General features: G+C 39.9%; 1 protein-coding gene and 1 non-coding gene across 2 annotated transcripts in view; both read right to left on the bottom strand.

Annotated features, from left to right (window-relative positions):
- The window catches only part of Slc35f1 (solute carrier family 35 member F1), a 427,852-nt gene that overhangs the window by 180,481 nt on the left and 228,141 nt on the right, over window positions 1-19,230 (bottom strand). The window lies entirely within an intron of this gene.
- LOC142842789 (U6 spliceosomal RNA) lies at window positions 14,569-14,675 on the bottom strand. The gene has a single exon (XR_012909460.1). It is a non-coding gene; the product is annotated as a U6 spliceosomal RNA (small nuclear RNA).

The raw sequence follows: 19,230 nt of genomic DNA, 5'->3' as shown, positions 1-19,230 counted from the left end.
CACATCGGTAGGATTCATACCAATAACTTGAAAGTAGCCCTGTGTTTTCCTGGAAGACGATCAAGGCTAACATCCTCACAATGGCATTTATATAGTGCTCATGTGGCCTTTGAAGATCACCTTCACCACAACCAATCACAAGCGAAGACCATGTGTCTACTGGACAAAAAGAGGCATTCCTAGTCATTTAGTATTTTGAACAATCTCCAAAGAGAAAGAATTCTAACACTCCATTCTTGGTCCCTTTGATTCCTAAACTTTTCATCATGACTGTGAAAATGATGTAAATTGGATCTGAATACCATTCCTTTTTCTTTATTGATCCATTTTTGTCTGTGTGTCTGAGGGATAAGCAAGGGAAGGGAGAGAAAGCATCCCTCGGAAAGTAAAAGTGAACTGATATGAAATATCTCTCATAAGAGCACACATTTCCCAGGATATGAAATTCAAATGAGCGGTGTGTGACATGCATAAAGATGAGCACATTTTTGTCTCCCATAGCGCTCCTGAGAACCAGTTAGTTTATGCATGAAATGGATTGTTTGGGATCGAATAGTGTGGGGCCAAAGAACTCCTCTGCATCTTCAAAATAAAATTGCAAATTAAATGAATCAAGGTGCAACATGTAAAATGATGTATGCATTCTGCTGAATTTAATTGGATTCTAATTAAATTACTTGGAGCAAGATGAATTAGATTGTTTTTAAAGCACATTTCAGATAAACTTAATGAAGTTCTGTAAGTGAAGAAGGTAGAATGAGCTTTGTTTAATAACTTGGCTGCTGGTATATTACCTTGCCATGACTAAGAGGTCAGGCTGACCTTGGGTCATTTCTTCCTTCAGGGAGACAGATATCATATTAACTTCAGAAAAACTGGCAGAAAAGAGAATTGGCCATACCTTACATTGATAGTAACATAACCTACTTAGATATTTAGCAATGGGTTTGTGCCTATACATGTTTTTCTTTAAAGATTTTGAGTTCCCTGCTTTTGAAATCGTTTCTAAGAAGTAAACTGGGTCTAAGATGAATGTTCCCGGAAGGGTGCTCTTCTTATTTCTAGAATTCCCCATAGGAGATTATATCAGAGAGAAGGAGGCTATACTAACAGCAGGAGAGCATGGATAGTACACAGTTGGGGGAAGTCCTCAAACTATGATGGCTTTGCCAGAAGGAGGCACCTAGATTAATCCCTTCATGCCACTCAGGAGGCTACAGATGTGTAGGAGAATGCTCTGATGGACCATCTAGGGCAGTTGTGTTCAAGCATCATGGTTCCCAACCTGTACAGATTCTTTTGCCCAAGGGAGGCACAAAGCCTACAGAGCTTTAATTCTAAGGGGTAATTTGGGCTTAGAGAATATGCACCCTGCTAGTGTACAGGATTCACACACTACACATGAGACTCTGGTTTGTTTGCTCTAGAAGAGTAGGCAGAATTAGAAATAATGGATGAAAGGGTTTAGGATGAATTTCCCCAGAGGAGGGGAGGGGAGGTATTGTAGGAGCTGCGGGCCTCTTCCCACAGCCCGCCTCCTGGCCACCTGGCTAGCTTATGCCCCGAAATAACAACACATAAACTGTATTCATTTAAACACTGCCTGGCCCATTTCTATTAATGTGTGTAGCACCAAGGTGCGCTTACTGGGAAGATTCTAGCCTACATCCATCTGGGTTGGAGCTTGATTGCATCTGCCCGGGAGAGGGGAGCATGGCGTCTGAGCTCGCTCACTTCCTCTTCCTCCCAGCATTCTGTTCTGTTTACTCCACCCACCTATGTTCTAACCTATCAGGGCCAAGCAGTTTCTTTATTAATTAGCCAATGACCTTCCTCCATCAGGGAGGGGAGGAGGGGGAAGGGAAGACAGAGGAAGAGAGGGAAGGGGAAGAAAAGGGAGGAGAGGGTATGGGAATGGAAGAGAAGGGAGGAGAGAGGAGGAAGACTTTTCTTTCTCCTAATAGCTCAAGATTTCTTCTGATTGCAGAATCAAAACAGTTTGGATTCAGGTTTGATTGGTTTTGTTAAATTTTGTAGAGCAAAATATCTCTGTACTTCCACTGTTGCAACATTTATTTTCATTCTGCTTTGTAAGTCATTCATAAGTGAAGAGCCTTGCTTCTTTAAGAACAAAAGTACCTGGTTGTTTTCTAATCCCTTTGCAAATGCTCATCATTTTATTATGGACAAAGGCTATAGTTCTTTTGGTTGGAGTCAAGGAGGAGTAAAGTCAGAGGAAGATAAGAAAGAGGCAGAGAGGAAATGTCTAGAGATAAAAGAAACTTAACTGAAGTGAAAAAGACGAATAATAAATAACAAGGGATCATATGTAATAATATCAGGGAAAAGGGAACTGTCCTTATGACAAACATTCATTTTTCCAAAACATCAAGGCCATGTGACTAAGGGCCTACATAAGTTATCTGGCCACTAATGCATTGGTAGGGTCTCACGTACATTCTTGATACACAGCCAATCCAAGGAAGACAGGATAGCAAGCCCTTTATAGAGCAGAGCAGGGGCACTACTCTGATACATATTTCATAAATGTTTCTTTTAGTGTACTTTTCTACACTCCCAGTTCTGTCTGAGATACATTAGGAAGAGATAAGAGATACCACGTTTCTTATGATCTTGGCCTTTCATGTTTGGCAAATAAATCTTTGGTTTACTTAACAGCACCAGAATGCATCCTTTGCTGTTTTCCATTTTAGTTTTATGAAAATATTTACTAAAGTGCACCACTGGCAGGGACTGGGGAGATAGCTTAGTGGGTGTGCTCAATAATTTTGTGTCAACTTGACCCAAGTTGGAGTCTTCTGAGAAGAGGGAACTTCAGTTGAGAAAATGCCCCCCCCCGACCAGATTGAGCTGTAGGCAAGGCCTGAGGGGAATTTTCTTGATTGATGGCTAATCTGGGAAGGTCCAGCTCACTATGGGCAGTGGAGTCCCTTGGCAGGTGGTCCAGGGGTATATAAAAAAGTAAACTGAGTGAGCAATCTTGGAAGAGTGAGCCTGTAAGCAGTATTGCTCAATAGCATCTGCTTCAATTCCTGTTTCCAGGTTCCTGTCTTGTGTTCTACCCTGAATTCCCTGGATGATGGACTACTACAACTGTAAGCTGAAATAACACCCTATTCCCCAAGTTTTTCTTTATCACGATGTTCCATTCCAGAAGCAGAACAAATGAATCCAGGAGGTAAAACACCTGCCACGAAAGCGTATATAATACAGTTTAGAAACCCAGCACCCTATTTCTGCAGGCAGGGGTCCCCAGCATAAGCTGGATAGGTAGAGAGGCTAAACCAGTGATTTCTGGGTCCAAGGCAGAAACCCTGTACAATATACAGGCAGGAAGCAATCAAGAAAGATAGCATCAGCAACCTCACTTTGCACATGCATCTGCACACATGTGCACTCATGCACATAAACATATAGACATCACAAACATGCTCCCACACAATACACGCTCACCACATAAACATATACACAGCCATAAACATATGAACCCAAACCCATAAACACACACCAAATACATACACTCATGTACACCACACACATGCATATATGTTCACCACACACATAAGCAGCATACCATGCACATCCATGCATACATATGACTACAGGTAAGCATTTAAAATTTTTTTTAAAGTGAGAGGTAGAAGCAGATAGGTTATGAGAGTTGGCTTTCTGTTTCTACTATGACAACACCTGGTATAGTCAACTCAAGAAGAAAAAACATTTGTTTAGTCTCATGTTCCAGAAATACCAGGTTATGATCAATTGACCCCTTTTCTTTAGCCCACAGTGAAGCAAAGCTTCATGCAGATACACATGGAAGAACAGAAACATTTATCTCATGGCTATGAAGTCAAGAGGAGAAGGAAAAAAGAAGGTGAAGTCACACTATCTCTGCTGCAAGCAAAAACATTTATGACCTAAAAAACTCTCACCAGACTCTAACTTCCAAATACCTACCAATAGCACCTTCATGGAGCCAAAGACTCAACACAGGGAACTTAAGGATCTAAACCATAGCATGGGGTTATGAAGAAGAGATGGGTATTATCCTCTACTTCTACAAATGTTCCTTTGCGATATAAAAATTATGTCCCAACTCTGATAACATTAGAAACCAATGGAAATCAAAATGCTTATTCCTACCAAGGCATGCACATTAGCATAGAATCTTAAAAAACACAAATCGAGACAACTGCACAAACACGGAGGTATTTTAACTGATCTATGTTCATTATTTCAGCACAATGGGAACAATTGCATGTTCACATCACTTCAAAGATGAATGATATACACCATACACATACACTCACATACACCACACACACACATATGCATAGAACATTGTGCTCAATAAAGATAGACTAAATGCAAGACAAGGATTGAGAAGTTACTGAATTCTTTACAAATGCTCTAAGGTAGATGAAGGCTTTTACTAGCAACAGAAAGGTTACCCCCTGACTCTTACACTGTGATCAACTTAGAGCAGTGGGGAGGAGATCCTACAAGCAAATGGGAAAGAGAGTGTGGGTGAGACTCTCCATGAGACTTCATTGTCAATAACCACACTATCAAAATGATAGCAATAATTTAACTGCCTATGACCTTTCACATCTTGGGCTTCCCCTGAGTTCTGTACACAGAATGGTAACGTGGGCTACGTTGAGAGGATATCAGGTAGACGTAATAATCTAGTTCCTAGGCTTATGAAAAAGGTCTGAGTAAGGACTTTTCTATAGGCATCTGGCAGAAGAAAACAACACTTTGCACTTCCTTTCTTTCCTTTACAGAAACACCTGGAGAGCATCTAGTGATGGAAATATATTGGCAAGAGTATGAATTTTGGATGTTATATATTTATTTGGGGGGGGGAGACCAGAATCACCTAAATGTGTTGTTCAAATTTCAACCTCCCCTCACTTTACAAGCAATAGAGGTCTTCTGAGAAATCAGAAGTCAGTGGGTGTTTAATCTGTGTATGCACAGACAGATGCCAAAATCCAACTGGACTGTAGAGTGAGCTGGAACTTCTGCCTTGCAGCCAAGTCAGATGAAGGGCCTGCGCAAGGTCCCCACCTTCTCTCCCACCTCCACCTCATGCGGAAGGCTAGCATCAGTATCAAAATGATTCTGACAGCATGCCTTTTATAACATTTAAATACTCTCTTTTATTTCATATGCATCTTTTAGTCAAACAAGAAACACAATGTTCCTCCATAGAAACAAAATGCAGAATCCAAGTAGCATTAAAGTTCATAAATGGTGACTTAGAGAAAACGTTATGATTGATGGAGAATGTAACTTGGAGACTACTTTGAAGTGACATAATGGTTATTACCTTCTTGATTTGCTAGCACATCAGTACTTATGAGTCAGAAGTGAAAGTTAGGTGTCTTGACTTTTAGTACCTGGGAAGTTTATGGGTCTGTGGTGTACTTGAACACTAAAGACAATAGTGAGACCAGTGTGCTTTCTCAGTAACCTGAAAGGTGTAATCCTACTTCAGAACTATAGCTAATGAAGAAGAGAATATAAGCTCACACAGAGGTGATGTCTTCGTTGTATCTCTCTACAGACAAGACTCCATCTACTGATAGTCTCAATACAAGGAGAAGATGAAGTAAACATTCCAATTGTAGTCTCAGGTTAAACATCATGGAAGAGGAAAGCTTGGGGGTTAGGATGAAGAGAAACAGGAAGAAAGGGACTGACCTAGGATTCATTTTTGCTGCACTATGGAAGGAAGGAACAACAAATCTCTAAAACTGCTTACTTCATTTCTAAGCCACTAGTGAGGCATATGAGCATTGGAAGCTTTTCTTACAAGTAGGAAATCGAATGGCGCACTAACCCCAGGACAACCTACCTACACGGTCATACTCACACCCAGGCAATCCCATCTAGCTTTCTGTGTGCTATTGACCACATCAAGTGACTTCCAAATCCACCTTTGGGTTGTATTAATTTAACTCTGCCTCCCTCGCCACATTAGCATGGGGCTCAGCATTTCTCACAGACCAGCCTTCATCAACTACGTGCTCTTATGAAAAGCTCATTTGTGAACCAACGTATTTCTCCTGACTCTCAGGCTCTGGAGCGTTGAATCAGAGCTGAAATCAGCCATTGTTGCTAATCCCCTCTTGCCAACTGGACTTGACAGATGCAAGAGAAAGCGTTCCAAATTCAGTGAGGAATATTTCAGTCACTAATGTGAGATAACTCATGAGAAGAAGCAGCCACATGCCTTTGCTCCTTGAAGCAGACCTTTGCTCGTCATACTTGGTGTTTCTAAGTATCGACCATCCTCTTAAGCAATTCACCTTTCAACATGGCATAAAGTCCTGTCCTGCATTGGCAATTTCTCCTTCTCGTGATCCTGGGTGTGTCCTTCAGCTAATAGATCTTCACTAACTTCAGAGTTTATAAGGCTTTGAAATTCCAAGAATGAGTTGTTTTATCTTATAAACAGTCAGAAAAGGACACATACAAACATACGAGACTCATACCAAGACTGCTTTGATGGTCTCAGAGATACTCGTGAAAGAAAGGTATATGGACATAAGGAACAAGCATTAACAAGAAGAGTCTCCATGGAGAGAAAGGCAACATTTGTAGAAAGCAGGGTGCCATGTCTTACCTTGTAACCACCCAGTGCCAGGCACTGGGTGTTTATATTATGCCCACAGTTCTGAGGTCTTATACATGGAGATGGTCACAAACTAGGCTAAAGCAGGAATCCTACTTTATGTCTCTGTTGCTATGACGAAACACTGACCAAAAGCAATGCCAAATCAAGGACAGCCAAAGCGGGAACTATAGCAGCAGCCCAGAGGTAGGAACATAAGGCGAGACCATGGGGAAAAACTGCTTATTGGCTTGCTCATTCTGCCTTGTTATACAACCCAGGACCGCATGCTCAGCGATGAGACTATCCACAATAGGCTAGACTCTATCCTACCAATCAGTAATCAGAAAATGCCCCCACATATGGCCACAGGCTGATCAAATGGAAACAACTCACCAATTAACATCTTCTCTTCCCAGATGTCTTTAGTTTGTGTCTTGTTGACACAGAGCTGACAGTGCAGCAGGTGTATCAAGCCACCAGAAAACTACCAAACCCCTTTGTTTTATTGTTTTAAAATTCTGGGCACTGAGAAGATGGTTCAGTGGGTGGAAGTTCACAAACCTGGCATCCTGAGTTCAGGTCCTGAGAACCTATGTAAAATTCAGACACAGAGGGAAGTGTCTGGATTCCTGGCAGTCCTATAGTGAAGTGTTGGTCAGAGATGGGAGAATTCCTGAGCAGCTTACACACAGGTCTTCTAGCCTGGAGTGTGAAAAGCAGCCACAAACAAGGTATAAGGCAGGGACTGATAGCCAAGTTTGTCCACTGCTCTTCATACAGAGTGCACATCACACAATACACACACCACACACATCGCACATTACACAGGCATCACACACACATGTCACATACATATATTACACATACACGTCACACACACACACACACCACACATACACCACACACACATACACTACATACACCCCCACACACACACATACTGGGTTGGTTGGTTTTGTCAACTCACACAAACCAAGAATAATTTGGGAAGAGGAAACATTAATTGAGTAAATGCCTCTATCAGCTTGCCCATAGACAAGTTTGTGGGGTATTTTCTTGATTAGTGATTAATGTGGGATGGCCCAGCTTACTGTGGGAAAGTACTCCTAGGATGTAAAAGAAAGTAGGATGACCAACCCAAAGGAAGCAAGCCAGTAAGCAGTGTTCCTTCATGGCTTCTGCTTCCGTGTTTTGCTTTTAGGTTTCTGCCCTGGGTTCCTGCCCTGACTTCTTTCGGTGATGAAGTGGAACCTGAGAGGTGTACAAAGAAATGAAACCTTTCCTGCCCGCATTGATTTTGGTGGGTGGTTTGTCACAGAGGTGATAAACAAACACAAACACACACACACATAAGAATAAATACTTTTAAAACTTTGTAACCATGAATATCAATACAAAGTGGTAGTCTAAATATGTATTGCAAAAAGGAAAAAAGAAAAATGCACAACTGTTTCTGGTTGGTATTTGAAAGTTGATGTCTGTAAAATTGCATGCAGAATGAAAATCAGGATAAACCATCTCCTTCTCTGTAATTCTGAGCACTGGAATATTCCTCTACAGTAAAAATTGGCCTATTTTACTCTAACAATATGATTAACCTTTCTATAAACTTGTTCTTTGTGAGAATTCATTTTTTTCTATCCAGAAATGTTGCCATTTATACATCTAAAAGAACTACTTTTATTGTATATAAATGGCAGGGGTTTTGTTGTTGGGGTTTTTTTTGTTTTGTTTTGCTTTCTTATATATCTACTAAATATAACTCTGCCTCTAAAATTGGAAGAAAACAGTTTCTGAAGTTGAGGCAACAGTTTTCTGCTCATTCACAGAACCAAGAAAGCATACTTTTGCAGCTGGGTGTCATTCAATTCTTTTCTTTTTGTGTTTTTCCTTCACCATCAGACAGATTCTGATGTGGACTCAAATCTTCCCCAGGATCCAAGGTCCTGTTGGTACTAGAAAAACCCTCAAGTGTATTGCAGACACCTCTTATTCTGCTAAAACCACATCACTTCTGGACCCACCCCTCCCAGAGAAACTGATTCATTTTTGGCACAACTTGTATCCAAGTGTACCTCAGGGAACCTTCTGGAACCATCCATCTAGCCCTTCCTTCCCTCCAGTAGAGAAAACACTTCAGTCCCACATCCTCAGCCTTCCTTTCCAACCTCGTGTTTACCTTGAGAAGCAGCACACACCCACCCGGCCTCTGCCGCTCAAGAAAAACCTGAGATTCCAGTCAACGCCAAGGAGATCAAGACAGTGTGAAAACAGCAGCATCAGCAGGACACAAACACACGAGAAAACAATGGCTGTAGCCCTGGAGCTTGACAAACCGGGACACATTGGAAGATGAAATCTTCCAGATATTGCCCAAATCATACCCTATGAACAAACACCTTGGAGCATCTAAGACATGTCAAACGACAAAAGAAAATAAGATGAATACTCAATCATCCTTGCTCGAGAAAAGTGAGTTATTTTGGCGATCCCAATTCTTGCAGAGACAATAACGATCATCATAACTAACACTCAGGTAGTCCTCAGAAAGCGCCAAGCACTTGAAACGTTTTCCGTGAATGGACCCGACCCTCTCGCCATGTTTGTGTGGTGCTTAACCTTGATCTTGTCTGAACTGAAACTGTCCAAGGAGACAAATGAAGCGCCTTTCTGAACATGTCTGTGAAGGCATTCCCAGAGAGGATCAATTGACTTTAAAGGAGGACCCAGCACAAATGTGGGCGGTACTGTCCTGTAGGCTGTGAACAATTTACCCCTGCTCCTCCGAGTCACTGTGAGGCAAACTGTTCCACACTATACCCTTGTCATGATAGACCCCAAACTCTGAAACAGTTATTCAAAGTAAATTCTTCCATCCTTAAACTATTTTTCTTGGTATTTTTCATACTGGATAATACGGCAGTTATTTTTACTTTTCTCATTTTGCAGATGAACAAGCAGAAACGCAAAGCAATTAGTAATTTGTATAAGGTCCACAGGAAAACCTCTGTATGTATAAACACAACTGATAGAAATCCAAACTCCGGCTGAAGGCAGCAAAGGATTTCTTAGTTATAGCCCACATCAATCAGTCCACACGCCCCACCTAACAATCAGTCAGGTGGGTTGCTTTTCTTCCATCATCACTTTTCACACAGATTTGTTTGTGTTTTACTTGTGTTATCTGTCTGCAGTGTGTGTCTGTGCACCACATACATGCATGGTGCCTGGAGAGGCATTGGATCCCCTGGAACTGGGGTTACATACAGATTATTGTGAGCCCCCCTGTGAGTACAGGGAACTGGACCTGTAACCTGTACAAAGCCATCCTAACAGCCCCATATCATCGCTTTAGTATTCTTTTCTGTCATATATTTTACTCCCGTGAGTCTTCACTCTGAGAATTTTTGTGTTCCTTGACTACAAAATGATATGAGATGGGATGGGGTGAGGAAAGAGCTCATTCTGAAAGTCCTTTGTTGGTCTGATTGTGTTTAGTAAAGTAACCACTAAATAGCAGCACCTGGTCTTTAAAGTATTCGCTAGCTGTTACGTCACCTACTGAGTCCTTAGAGAACAGCCTTGGAAGGTGGCTTGTGCCCCGATACTCCGAAAGGTTTTGAGGTTTCTTAACTAAAGACTGAAATGTTACATAATATTAATTATTTTTAGAAAAGCACACTTAACACCTACCCCCAAAGGCCATTGGTTATAGCATTGCAATAATGGTTTGCCAATGAGCTGGTAAATGTTACCAATATATATTTTTAAAGATTTGGGTATACATGTATGGGAATAATTATATCATATAATCAAGGATGGAAAAGAGGGCACTTGCCTGTCTTGGATGTCAGAATGTAAAATTCAACGTCTGCACATGCTAACTTCGCTCTATGTATATTCACCAAGGTAGGAACAGAGACCTGAGGTTTAACTGGTGGGCAGTGCTGGCATACTCTTGCCTTACTAGCCGCCTCATGAACTGAACATCAGCATCGGTGTTGGCATTCTTCATTACAATCAGTCATCTCTTAGCTGAGAATTTAATGAGATCAAAAGATAGGAACTCTAGACTTTTATCATGGTTATTGTTCGTAATAATAACAATTAGAAATGACCAAAATGTTGCTGTGACTTGATGTTTCATTAACTCATGGAGCTCAAAGATTAGAGAGTGATTTCATATTATTGTCAAAAGTTATAAAGATAAATAAATGATTAACCCATAATATCAAACTAAAAACATTTCAGAAATTCTTTCTGGGCCTTAACTACAGGTAAAGCATATTTTATGCACAATAACAGATCTTTTCCTCGTTTTTTTCCTGCGTATCACATTATTGATACATAGGTCAACAAATTAATCAATGATTTTATTTTGCTGTTAAATCTATTCTATTTCACTGAGTTAAATCATGAAGAACTTGGGAAATGTGACTGATGAAATCAAAACACGGTGTGTTTAGGGAAACGTGACCTTGAACTAACACATTATAATATGCATGACGGCGTATCACAGTCTTTTTACTTCCCATGGGAAATGTTTTATGATAATTAATTGGAAGGCTAAAATACTCTGAATTAGCTGCATGAAAAATTCCTGATTATCCAAAATAAAATATTTATAAAATTTTTACTTGGTCTTTCTTTGCCTTTATTGGCTTTAATTCTGCAACTTTGATTAAGATGATTTATAATCTCCAATCACTTTCTGCAATCCAGCTCCAATCCTTTCAGATTATATCACAGTATAAATAGTTAAGAAATAATGGTGCCTCTAACATACTAAATAAAGGTAGTTCTCTGAATACAAAATTGCAGGCAAAAATCAGGGGCACTGCCATAAAGGGTATATGTTTCTTACTTCTGAACATTTGGCATGGTGTGATATGACAGGTTGTGTGCTATGTATTTTCTGTAATCCATCTCAAAGCCTAAAGTTGTATTCTTAGACGAGGACCGCCTCAAAGAACGCAATATTCCACAGTCAAGCAGAGTTTTTTTCACTAGATTCTGTGGTAGAAACTTTTCATTTTGCTGATGAAAATCATTAAAACTGGTACTTTCTAAATATCCCAGAGTAAAGTAAAAATAATACCCAAAATATATTGAAATTATAATATGTAGCAAGTATTTACAGAGCATATTATAGTTACTCATTTAGTTTTCATGATATCCCTCTAAGTAAGGGATATCATTAATTTCCAGGTTATAGATGAGAAAGCAGCTAGAGAAATCCAACCCTTTACCCAAGGTTTCCAGCTAGGAAGATGTGGTGCTTTAAAAGAAAATGGCCCCCAAAGGGAGTGGCACTATGAGGAGACATGGCCTTGTTGGAGGAAGTGTGTCACTGGAGGGGTGGGCTTTGAGGTCTTTTTCTCAAGCTTCACTCAGAGTGACAGTCAGTGGACTTCCTGTTGCCAGCAAGATGTAGGACTCTCAGCTCCAGCACCACATCTACCTGCATGCTGCCTTGTTGTAAAGAGGGCCTGCTTGTTCATCCTGGCTGCCCGGCTAGCTTAGCCCAGAAATAACCACACAAAAAAAATGTATTAATTAAATCAATGCTTGGCCCATTATCTCTAGCCTCTAATTGGATAACTCTCACATCTCGATTCAATCCATTTCTATCAATCTGTATATCACCACATGGCAGTGACTTACCGGGAAAGATTCAGCATGTCTGTCTCTGGCGGCTCCAGGGTGTCTCTCTCCTACTCCACCTCTCTTCCTCCCAGCATTCAGTTCTGTCTTCCCCAGCTACCTACGTTCTGCCCTATTAACTAGGCCAAGGCAGTTTCTTTATTCATTCACCAATGAAAGCAACACACAAACAGAAGGACCTCCTACACCCCTCCCATGCTCCCTGCCATGATCATAATGAACTGAACCTCTGAAACTGCAAGTGAGCCACCCTCAATTGAATGTTTTTTTAAATAAGAATTTCTGTGACCATGGTGTCTCTTCACAGAAAAAAAAAAAGCTCAAGCTAAGAGACAAGACAAATCCTTCAAGCTTCCCATAATATAAAATTACTATTGAAGGCTCTATAAAGCTTTAAGATTTTGACTTCTAATGAATTTTGTAAATATATGGCATACTGTGTAGAGCTACACTGCTTCAAGGGTTGGGGAACTTAATGTGAAAGTCAAGGCAACTGGAAACCTAGCAAAGAGAAAAGGTTCTGAAACTCATCCAGTGTTCTCATACTCAGTGAGGAGCCTCCTAAAATAAAGAATTTCTGAATTATTGTTTGAACATCTACTTGATGCTGTCCTATGATTCATGGTAGATGGTAATTTAGCTGCACTATGTGTCAATCAACTTTTAAGTAGGTAAAGACTGTTCCTTTGATTTCACTGACTTGGTATTCATTATGTTCATAATTTTAAGTACTAAGGTAAGGACTTCATAGCTTTGATTTTTGTCTTCCTTTCATAATATGGGCCCAGTGTACTTGCAGCAAGTTCTGTTGATTCATTCTCAGCTGATGGGGGAGTGTCATATATCAATCTGTTGATTTCATTGGTTAAGTAATAAACAAACTGCTTGGGCTCATAGCTTAGAACATAGGTGGGTGGGGTAAACAGAACAGAATGCTGGGAGGAAGAGGAAGTGAGGTAAGATGCCTCAGACAAAGACGCCATGCTCCACTCTCCCGGGCAGATGCGATTCAGCTCCGACCCAGGATGGACGTAGGCTAGAATCTTCCCGGTAAGCGCACCTTGGGGTGCAACACAGATGATTAGAAATGGGCTAAATTAATATGTGAGAATTAGCCTAGAAGAGGCTAGATAGAAATGGGCCAAGCGGTGTTTAAAAGAATACAGTTTCCATGTAATTATTTCGGGTAAAGCTAGCCGTGGGGGCGGCCAGGTGCCGGGGACACAGCCCGCCTTCCTACTAAAACACTCAGCCTCTTCCCAAACCATGCCGTTCCACACCACAATGCCAGTGCTCTGGTCCGTGCTACCAGCTTCCTGATGCAGATTCCTCTAGCTCTGTCTACAATTCCTTTCAATTCATACGTGGCAGCTAAAGGGATCTTTAGGAAATGTAAGGCGTCTTGCTTATAATAACGTCTTTTGTTGGCATTCTACAGTTCTCCTTTCTCATTGGCTGAAGCCTTCCTGATGCCTGGATGGCACTTCCTGTCTTGCCCCCTCCACTGCTCTGGTGCTCAGTCTACAATGCTCTTTGTGCAACAATCCACATAGCTCCCCTTCGAGTTGCCTCATCTTGCCTTCAACATTACTGAAGACCTGCTATCTTTATGCTCTCAACCTACTTCCAGTATCTTCTCTAAGGTTCCTATCACAACCTAACACTGTGTGGTTTCTTCTGGGCTGCATTGCTTCCTTACTCACTCTGAATCGTCCCAAAGAGACAAGTAACTCTCTAAGGTCAGGGGTCAGGCATCTGTTATTATTTCATCCACCCCCTGCCTCCATCTTTGCTCTCACATGAGAAAATGAACGATTATTTTCACAGGTCAAAGACAAACTATGGAAATACTAGCTAGGAAGTCAAGTTTGGTGAAATATGGCTTACTTGTTTACTGTCATCAAATACCCAAAGTCAAAGCACTGGAATTCTAAGATACAATTTCAGATGTATTCAATTGCAGCATTTATGTGGCAGGCATTTTTCTAAATGTTTGACTTAAACGAGTTCATCTAATCCTATCAGAAGCCTTAGAAGAGAATAAGATTAAATCCTTCTACTGATGAAACCTGAGGCCCCTCCAAAACTCCCTCTCAGGGAAGGGGGAGCTTTAAATGATAACTGTTCTGCCTTCCAGGGGTGGTTTCTAATGTACATGTTCTGAATAATATTTTTTCTGTGACATAGAATTGAATGTAGGGCCTCGTGCATTCTAAGTAAGTGCTTTACCACTGAGCTACGGGCTCAGTCTCTGATTTAATTACCATGGACTACTACAAAATGTGCAAGTCATTCTTGTATAGAGGCCATGCTAACCTTCCCTGAAATATTTCATTTTTAGTATATGTGCTGCTGAAGCAAACACAGAATTCATTTTGTAAAAGATGTCTTGCCCGATGTCATTTTTTGTTGGATTTGAAATTTTACTTATATAAATTGACAAATTGTATTTATACATACTCATGAATTACATTATTTATATTTGATTTAATACACCTATTACCCTTGAAATCTGATATTTTTGGTGATGAGAAAACCCAAAATGTATTTTCTGTGATTCTGAAATGTACACTATTTAATTCTTAGTTCTGTTTAACAAGAAGTATATTTGATTTCAAAAATTAAAACCAACCCTCTTCCTTCTACCCAGCGAATACTGTATCACTTTTAACTCTGCTAACGTTTCCATGGGAAAACACTAGCATGAATATCTAGTGCCCTAGGAACTAAGCCAAATGGAACTAGGGGGACCAAGAGCCACTCCAGGACCCTGAGACTTGCCAGTCCTTTTCCCTCCCTAATCTGGCAAGCTGACAATGGGCATTAATGATATTAAGAAGGTCATGTGTTAAATATGCTTTCTCTCCCAAATCTCATCAACTCACAGGTGTCATCTGGCTTGGCTTGTTTCAACCCGAGTGGACTGGCAAAGGCCCTGTCTTGGACTCAAGCAAAGACAGAACCAGCATGGGGTCTCATATACAAGACTGTCTGCCCACTGTGTATCTGGGAAATTTCTCATACTTCATCATTGCTAACAAAGAAGAAAATTTCTGGGCTAGGAATGATGCTGGCTCCCCAAAAAAGAACCAGGAGTCTCGAGATATTCTCAGAAAGATGCAGGGACAATGAAAGGTTAGTGTTTGCTCTTTCTAAAGCATTCTTAAAGGTATAATTTACTCATTTTTGCCTTTTAGAAAAAATCACAGAATAACTATGTCTCACTATAAAAACAGCACACTGACAATATGTGCCCAAAGACCCATAAAGGAGCACTAAAAAATTTTTGCTACTTTGTGTATGTAATTGGTAATTTTTCTCAAGTAATTGTGTAGTTAACCTAGCATAAAGGGGTAGATGAGAGAGCCTTGCATTGTACCAGTAGATTTTAGTACCATTGAATCAAGAGTCCAAACAAAATCTTGAGGACTTGTAAGCACTGTTTTCTTCCTGTTTTCTATAACTAACTGGGTTGTGGATTTTTCTAAAGACAGGCATGTGCCTTAAGCAGCGACCTATAGATCTAATTATCTTAAGCTATAAATTGTGGAGACAGTTTTTTGGGATGTGGAATTATTAGAAATTAAGCATTTCCTTGGCCTATGACTCCGGCCAGTGATTGAGTTCTGCTTCATTATAATATGCTGTTCACTCCTTTCGGTACCATTTATTTTGCATATTGTGAAAAATAGTAAAATGTAGAAAAAATAGGCCAAAGAAGAGCATTTATGCTTGCAACTACTAGCCACTTTTACCATTTATGTTTTTAGTTATATACTAACAGTACATGGATTTTTCTGGACTGTTCTGAATATACAATTTGAATAGGTGTGCTTGATTCCTACTCAAGTATGGTAAACAGGTTTTGAGACTTTTATGAGATTTCAGGTGTTTATGAAAGGTGACCTAAAACATCACTTGAAATCAGTCAGGTGACCTGGGCCAGGCTCAGTGACAACACTGGAGCAGAGACTTCAGTCAAATGGAAGAAACGAAAGAATATGGAGACTCTCCATCTTGCACTTTTATTTTGCTATGATGGTTTCTATCTTGTTATTTTCTTTCAAAAGAGAGTGGGGTGAAAGGGCCTTATCCAAGAGAGAAGTCTCTTAGACTCCAAACATGAACAGCACAATCTAGAGAAAGGACTGTCACCAGCAGCTTCATTATTTTATCTTGTAAACTAAGTCATTCAACATTAGCAACCTTGGCTTTTGAGATCATAGGGTAATTATACACTAAAGTAAAAACACGAGATTCTGAGAGATTGAGTGACCTCAAAAATCAAATAGTTGAACCTCTTTATTTTAGAACTAAAAAAAAAACAAAATTGAAAGAGACTAGATGAATAATTCAAGGGCACAACTTGCAAGTGGCAATGTTAGGCCAGGCTCCAGGTACCCTATCTTGTAGTTCAGACACTGTCTCTCAGTATACCCCCGAGTTTGGGGGATTTGAGAGCAAAAGGAATACCTTGAGACCACAAATTTTTCAGGAGATAAATTCTACTTAAAAGTCATCTCTTTTCTGTGAGTTGTGAATCTTCTCAAGATTCAGTTACAGAAGTCTATTTACTGTGTGTCTAGGACCAACCATTTCCTGACGACCACTTCCCAAAAGACAATGGCACACTTGGCCAACAATCCTGAGCCCTCTGAACAGCTTTCTTGAGGTCATTTTATTCAGCTGATCTAAGCAGAAATGCCACAGAACTTCCATTTGACATAGAGTTTCTTGAACTTCTCACCATGGGTATAAAAGCAGACAGCAAATTGTTTCAGAGAACAGTTGTTCTTTTGACAAGAGATAGGAGCTTCCTGTAGGCTCTTTGCATCAGTTCAAAAGTGTTTTCCACCATAAACCTGAGGCTCTTTGGTAAGGATAACCAAGGACTATACAGATGCACAAGTCTAAACAAGATAATTTCCAAAGCATTATCACGCTAAACTAGCAAGGCTTAGAAAGAGGTCATCACTTCAAGGTGTATTTAGGCAATTGCCTTTTCTTATTATTTATTAATGGTATTAATTCATAAATACTCTATCTATTTTGTGAATGATCTATCTGCATGGTAACTATATGCTATTATTGGGTATTGAATTAGAGGATGGGTCTTTTAACACCTATCAAATATAGGTAGGTCATTTCTACTCAATGATCTTTAGGTGTTGGAGTTAAAATCAAAGGTAACTTTGGGTTGAACTTGCCTGTTAATATACACAAAATAAGATAATTTTCCTTTAAATCTGGGTAATTGCTGTCACCCTCCACTTTAATTGAACCTTGAGACACAACCAAACAAATATTTTGCACAGGGTTTTAACATTAGTTTACATATAGGTATTTATTATATAGGTATTTATTATACAACATAAATGGAACACCATGCAAGCTTTAAAAAAAGTAAAGGGTCTCTTGAGAATAAGGCATCAAGACTATTCAAACAGCCAAATACCCACCCTCTCTTCACTAGAAGTGAAAGTTGATTTTTTTTTTTTTTTACCCTTTAACTATTAGACCATTTGCTGCTGCCAGCTAGCTGCTAATTTCCTCTCTCCTATTGGGGATATCTGCCTCTATCTCACTTTTAGCCCACAGCCTTGAAGTTTTACTAGTTGATAAATGCTCCAAATTTTTTCAGAGCTCTTCCCTGAGCCCTGTTCATCACGGAGTCTCTATTAGGTGTTGGTTATTCTTAAAGCCAGCCTTTAGTTATCCAGATGCCAATTAGTCGGAGTCTGAAATGAGACACATTCTGCTTTTCCCCCTTTTCTTCTCTGCCGCCTGCCTTTTGGCCACAGTACAGCTTGTTAGCTCTGTCATGAATGGAGATGGGGCAGAGGTAGAGATAAATGCCTAGAGACCCGAAGAAGCCCATTTTGTTAGAAGGGAGCTCTGGCTGCAAGTTTACCAAGATTAGATACCAAAAACGCACAATAAAAGGAAACTTCATCGTGTCTACCTCATTCCCAAGCTCTCTCAGATTCCCATTGCTGGAGTTACAATGGAAGCTGCCAGCACGGCCATTGGCACTTTATTCCATGGCAGGAAAGCCCATTCAATGTGTGGTTTGCTTGGTGTTGAGCCTTTTCTTATCAACAGGTATGAGGAAGTCAGCTTTCCTGGAAATTAAGGCAGCATGTTGTAAGTTTACCTAGCTAACAGTGGAGTTACCATTTCCAGTTCTTTTTTTTCTTGAATTAAAAAATTAGGGCTACGGGAGAAATCAAGGAACAAAGATGCTTTTATATAAGACCAAAAATGCTCTGCCAAATTTTCATTTAGATAGATTTTCATTATTCTACATCTATGGAGATACAAAAATAAAATATCACTGAGATCTAGGAATACAATTTTGATTCATTTTAATTAGTTGTTCACATTTTTATAAGGGTAGCTTTCCATTTTAAAGAAAATATAATTTTGAAGAAAGAAGTCTCTTCCTCGTGGGACTTGATGGTAATATTTGATTATGAAAGGCAGGGGCTACTGTTCAAACACAGTGCGTGTGAAGCATGGATCTGAAAGTTCTGTGATTCTGGCATTAAGTCATTTGATATTAGAATATTTCAGAATATAGAGATCTGAGAATTGAATTTTCCTTCCTATCTACCATATTTTGTAGTTGATATGCCTAAAAGTTTCCCTTCAATGGAGAAAAAGACAAAAGAGAAAGATCTCGGGAAGGCATTTAAAATGAATGTAGACATAAAGAGGAATTTGGTACCTTTGAAGGGGCTGCTAAACGGCATAATGAATCTCTACGGGATGAATAGGATTGTCTTTGAAGATAAACATTTTCATGAATAACTTGAATGTGATTATGTGTGAGAGGCTGCTTGGTTGAGTTGCTCTTTCAAGAGATCTTTATACCGTGGGAAAGAACAAAGCTGAGAACAGTGTTGGAATCTTTGCTCTGC

Source organism: Microtus pennsylvanicus, chromosome 1 (assembly GCF_037038515.1).
Source record: "Microtus pennsylvanicus isolate mMicPen1 chromosome 1, mMicPen1.hap1, whole genome shotgun sequence".
Taxonomy (NCBI): Eukaryota; Metazoa; Chordata; class Mammalia; order Rodentia; family Cricetidae; genus Microtus; species Microtus pennsylvanicus.
The sequence above is the reverse complement of the archived record's forward strand: the minus strand, read 5'-3'. Positions and strand labels throughout refer to the sequence as shown.